The sequence below is a fragment of the Pelmatolapia mariae genome, linkage group LG4, assembly GCF_036321145.2.
Source record: "Pelmatolapia mariae isolate MD_Pm_ZW linkage group LG4, Pm_UMD_F_2, whole genome shotgun sequence".
Taxonomy (NCBI): Eukaryota; Metazoa; Chordata; class Actinopteri; order Cichliformes; family Cichlidae; genus Pelmatolapia; species Pelmatolapia mariae.
Window position 1 is genome coordinate 10481825 of NC_086230.1, and position 6210 is coordinate 10488034.

Below are 6210 nucleotides of genomic sequence, written 5' to 3' on the forward strand. Positions count from 1 at the left end.
AAACTGTGGATCATATTTCAGGTGATTTGAGAGAGTGGACAGAAACAGCAGGCATGGCTGGCAAGTTTTAGCATGTCAGAAAGAAATACTCATCTCTTCTAAGTATTTTTATGTACTAGTGATTTTATCTGTCTCTTATTTATGAGTCATCTGCATGCAGGAGGGTTTTCTTTAGCTTCCTCTGTTGTGCATTGTGGTCTATTGGAAGTATTCCGTTATATCTTGTCAGATTCCCATTTATTCCAATAAGTAGAGCAGCCACCTGTGAGAAAAAATAAAATCTAAAACAAAACAAAACAAAACCCCGTTGATCAAATCAAAAATCTATGTGTGTGTATGTATGTATGTATGTATGTGTGTGTGTGTGTGTGTGTGTGTGTATTTCCTTCAATAACAAGCTGAAAAGGTATAACCAAGTGAGCATAAATGTAGGATTTAACGCTCTATGTCACCTCAATGTTTCCAGGAAATATTGTATCTCTTACTATAATTCCTGCTTGTAGAATAGTACCCGCTTCACTTGGACTGCACTCAGCCTACAGTTTTTTTGTTTCCAGATAAATCTTGCAATCAAATCCCTGTTGCATTAGTTCACACTATAAAACCAAAACCCAATTGGTGGCATTTTAAAATCAAGTCTGACCAGCCTTACAGGTCTCAGTATCAAACAGCAACAAACACGGCGTTTTCTGTAAGTTGCAAGTCTTGACTTGAATTTTGTTTCTCTCTCTTTAACTGTTTTCATTGCTGAGTGGCCAGTTTTATATACACTTAGTTTTCCTGGATCACTGCACACTTACAACATCACATCAGTTCCGTCAAAAGGAGGTAGGAGGGATTTGTTAAGGTAGGGAGTTAAATAATACCTCAGATCTCAGATAAAGCAGACCTGAGGAAAGGAACACAAGGTGAGTCCATGCTACAGAGCTTACAGAATACGCTCTCAAATACATGATTCAAACTGAACCTTTTCATTTTATCATTTTGAATAATGTGAAGCTGCCTTTAGGTCTAACTGATACTGAAAAGCTGCAAGTCACATCGTTAAAAAAGAGCACTGTGAGGATGTTGTTTGGGCAAATTTACTAAGCGGGGTAAATCAGAAAAATGCTGATGTGAGAGAAAAGCGCGGCGTGTTTTCTACTAATAATGCGCTAATTTGTTAACAAAGATGCAAATCAGCGGATCAAACACGGTGGTGGCGCAAAAGAAACAATAAAGGGTTCTCTCTGAAACACAAAATCAGATAAATGAGAGGCTGAAGAAGCGGAATTGAAATGATTTTGAAATAGAGGTTATATTTACACACCAGTGCATATTTACACACTGGTTCTTATAATAGTGAAGTGCATTTGTCATGTGTTTCGTTTTTAAATAGCTTTTGTTCCTGTTACTGCAAAATATCTGTGTTTTTCTTTCTCTTACATGACTCTGCAGCTCAGATGGAGGAGACGGCAGCTGACAACAAGGTAAAGGAATTTCACAGATGTCCTTATCTCACAGTTACATCGTCATGGTAACTGTCAGGATTTTGTGGCACTTTGAGTTTTGGATTCATCTTTTATTATCATTATTATGTTTTTAGTTTAACTTTTATTTTATTTTGCTTCAGTTTTTTTTTTTTTTTGACTTGTTCCCCTAACTGTTCCGTGTTTGCATCTTTGTCCTCCTGCGGTCTTGTTTATTTGGGATCTTGTTTAGTGTTAGTCTTTGTGTGTCAGTGCACTTGCCTCTTGTTTATTTCTACTTCCACAAGTTACTTTGGTGGCTCGCGTTCTTTTGTTTCTCCTTTGTGATTGTTCTGCATGCTTTCACCTGTGTGAAATTACTTTCACAGCTTCGTTCCGCTCCTGTCTCTCATTCCCCGTCAGCCCTCATTGTCACGAACACTGTTTATGGTCCCTCGTGTGCTCTCCAGAAGGAGGTCCTTGTCATTCATCACTGGTTTTTGTGTTTGTTTTTGTTAATGTTGTTTTTTTTTACTGGTTTTTAAAGGCTCACTTACTGTTGGAACGGTTCAGCCTGCATCCCACATTTGGGTCCTCACCTCTATATTCCACACACCTGTTGTGACCTGCATTTAGTTTATGGTGTCAGATTTGTCACAAAGATTAATTTCACTAAACAGAGTCATAAATACAGGATTCTAAACAATACTATGTAGTATTTTCTATGTAAAGATTTAGTAGAATAATGGCATCCGGTGTAAATAACAAAGTCACACCAACCTGGTATGTGTTGTAGTTCAGGTTTCTCTGATCAGTGTTTGGATAACCAGTTTTGGCCTTTTTTTACACAAACAAAGAAACATAATTTTTGCAGGATGCAGAATAAATGTGAGTTTATACCTAATGTTTTGCTCTGAACACTGAAATACTGGTTGAACTAATGCTCAGGATTTAGAAAGTGATAAAGGGTAATGATGTGGGCGTTTGTTGTGTTTGTCTGAAGTCCCAACCTGTCGGGCTGTTTGTAAATAAAACACACCTAGCTGTTTTAGTCTGAAATCCTATTGTGATACGAGTGGTTCTAGATTTTTATTTTCATATTTAAGTAATTATTTTTTTCATTCAAATGAGCATTTATTAAATATACTTGCCCTCTCTTTTTCATTTGAGATTAAAATGTTTTGATTGAATGTTTTGCCCTATAATAGAAGAACAGAATAGCTCTTTATTGTCATTGTACATGTACAATGAAATTATGGAAAAACACACTGTAACTCTGACCAAAAGAATTTGATACCTTTTCTTAGTGCCATCCAGCGAATGATGCTCATGAAGCTCAACAACCAGAAGAGAATGAGGAAAAGGGCAAGACTAAAACTACGTCTGAATCAGTTGCAGATAAAGACAAAGGTAATATTTTTAATTAGAAATATGGATTTTATAGCTTATATTTGCATTTTAAACTTACTGATTTTGTTTGGTTTGTTTCAGAACTGCCTGAGCTCACAATTGTGTTACTTGGTGACACAAATTCCATGGAGATTGGGCCAAACAACATTTTACTTGACCATGAAGAGAAATCCAATGTGGATCAGTTTTCATCCAAGTTGTATGATATGTGTGGTCGGCAAATCTCTGTCATTAATATGATCGGTCTCCAAAACGTTGATGAAATCCCATCAAATCAGGCATTTCATGTCTTTCTCTTACTGGTACCATATGGTCTGCATAGCAGCCATTACAGCTCAGGGATTCAGTGGCTAGAAAAGACGTTTGGAGAAGGATTTCTTCCTTATGTAATGACTGTTGTAACTCATGAGCCAGGTGAAAAATGTGAAAGTGCACTGGCAGACCTGAAAGCTAACAGTGGTTTTACTGAAAAAAGATTCCACACATGTACAAGAAATATGACAGATGAAGATGAGATAATAGCTCTGTTAGAGAAAATAGATATCATGGTCTCTGAAAACAATCCCCACTGCTACAGTGGACTGATGTGTGATGAAGACAAAGAGGGAGATCATCTGGAGCCAAACAAAAAAGAGGATGAGATCAGATCTTCAGGTTTTCAGCAAAAACAAAAAGGTGAGATGTTATGATGGAGAGAACTTAATTCCCATACATACATGTTTTTATGTTGAATGTTGTTGTTGTTGTTTTTTTTAAACTTTTAATGCTTTTTATTGTTTTTTTCTTGATTTTTGCTTAACAGTTTGCTTCACATAACTGGTTTGCTTGAATGTTTACAGTGACCATTTCTTTTTAACAGGATTTACCTCATGTCAGCAAAATGCCCCCAACTATATATCAGATCCCCTCATTGTAGGCGTCAGTTTCTTTTTCCTTAGTTTAACATTTGAGGCACTGGTTTATAGTTATTACTTTGAATACATAAACCAAACAATCCTCACCAGTTACTACCAGAATATATAGCTTTTAAATAGAAACGACATGAATAACATGTCTTCACATAGAAATAAAAAATATATAGCTTCCCAATCCCACTAACACTTTCTTCCCTGAGAAGCTCATAAGAGTTACTCAGTCCAGGATCAGGATAATTCATTTAACTGTTCAATGACGCAGCTGTTACAGTAGTCCATGAACATGGGTTTTCTGGGTTTCAGGAATATCTATTACACTGTAATTAAATATTTTAGTGGAGAAAATATTTTCCTCTAATAGCTGTTGTTGTGTTGCTGCACACAGGACTAGCTACCCAAGTACCTTGTGGGCTTTTGTATTTGTGGCTATTGGTAGCTGTCAAAGCTGAGCATTAGTAATTATGGCTACTGGATCCTGTCAGGGGAATGCCAGTGGCGGCTGGCTAAGGAGGTCGTGCCCCACCCTCACCCAGCTGCTTCCAGGTTGACCATCTCAGGGGAAGACCCCCCATTTTCAATGTTTGTATGGGTGTCAAGCACACACAGTGTTGCTGCCAGACCTGGACTCCTGCGAGCACTGCTGCATAATGCAGATTGTTGGAATGGTGTTGGCAGCCTGAAAAGCCATTGCTTGTGTTTCTGACACTACAGTGAAGCCTAGTGGTGAATCCAGCTCAGCTGCTGCTGGGTGGGTGGACATAGTCGTGGGCACGGAGGCTCATTTTCCTCCTAGACTCTGAAGAAGGGCACAGAGAAGATGAGGAGGAGGATATTAACAAAGATATCCTTGGAGATGAAAATAGGTAGATGAGGAAGATTCCATTTTTGTTTCCCTACCACTATAGGCAGATCACACTACTCAGCCTTCCCAGGAAGGCCTGTGCTAGGGTACCAGAGAGGGGAGTCCATCCATTAGTTGAACCTCAGATTGAAGAACAAGTCATGGAATGCTAAACCAGCTCTTTGTCCTCTCTGGGCTGTTTGAGTGTGTATGGGAGTTTTTTCAACCACTTTACATGTGCTTTGTAGACTTGCAGAAAATAAGTCACCATGTCGAAGGATTCTGTGGTGGGTACTTTCGGAGTATTGGGTACCTGGCCCATTCCTATGAGCCTTTCGGTCCCTGCACAATCTCAGTGAGACCCTAGTTTGCATTACCAACAGTAAGTCATTTTTATGAGGCCATGGTTCTTAGCTGGAAAAGGGTTAGTGCCCAGGGATGAGTTGCAGCCCCAAGTGGAAGTGTTTAAGTTTCTTGGAGTGTTGTTCACAAATGAGGGGAACAAGAGAACTCTGTGCATCCCAAAAAGTTGATTCTGTTCATCTGGGCGTAGGGTTTTCAGTGGGAGAAATGTTTCGTCACTCAACAAAGTGACTTCTTCAGTCTCAGCTGACTGCAGGTTTCCTCAATCTTATAAATAGTATATATTGGGGAAGACTGGGGAAACCTGCACCCAGGAGAGGGAGGTCTGGGCTTCACTGCATCTTGGCCTTGGACTGGACTGGTTAGATCTAACTAAATGCAGACAACCCTACAAATAAGCAGAAACTGAAGGTGGTTGCATTAAAGGCCTGGCAGAGCATCTCAAGAGAGGAAACAGCATTTGGTCCATGTTTTTTAGAGTTCAGTCAGTCACTGACTGCAATGGATTCTCTTCCAAATGATAAAACAATCCTGATCTAAAATGATGTCATTCTGTCCAATTAATTTTGAGTCTTTGAAAACGGAGGCTTATGAATAAAAATGGCTGTAATTCCTAAACAATTAATACAACCTTTTTTGTAAAATCCCTTTAATTAAAGGTAAAAGTCTTTGCTTCCATCACATCTTGATTGTTTGATTTAAAATCCACTGTGGAGGAGTATAGGGGCAAAACTACAAAAATAGTATCTTCATTAAAATAATTATGGAACCACCATTCCTAATTATTTAGAGAACTTAATTAGCTCCTAATATGGTCGACATGGGTCACTTCTCTCAGTTAGGAACTTTCTTAAGTGAAACTGTTTGTGTTTGTCTGAATCTGCATGTATGTAAACTTACAAGGAGGGAGGTCTAAGATTTTTTTTACACTAATTTTACTAGTTGGCTACACAATGCTTCCCCCAGCAAATTTACCTCATTATGCATTTCAAAAAAGTTCATGAAATACTTTTGCAGCAGTTTGACTGTTTATTTACTCATTGTACAGATTATATCGGATATGTTCTTTAATTTTTCTTATATATAATTGTGCTGCTACTGTAGTGTATTATACCATTATTGAAATGTATTTTGTCTTTATTATTATTACTTTTAGAACTAGCCTCAGCTCTTCGACAGTCGGCCTCTGCTGCTGGACGATCAGCCTCTGCTGTTGGACAGTCAGCCTCTGCTT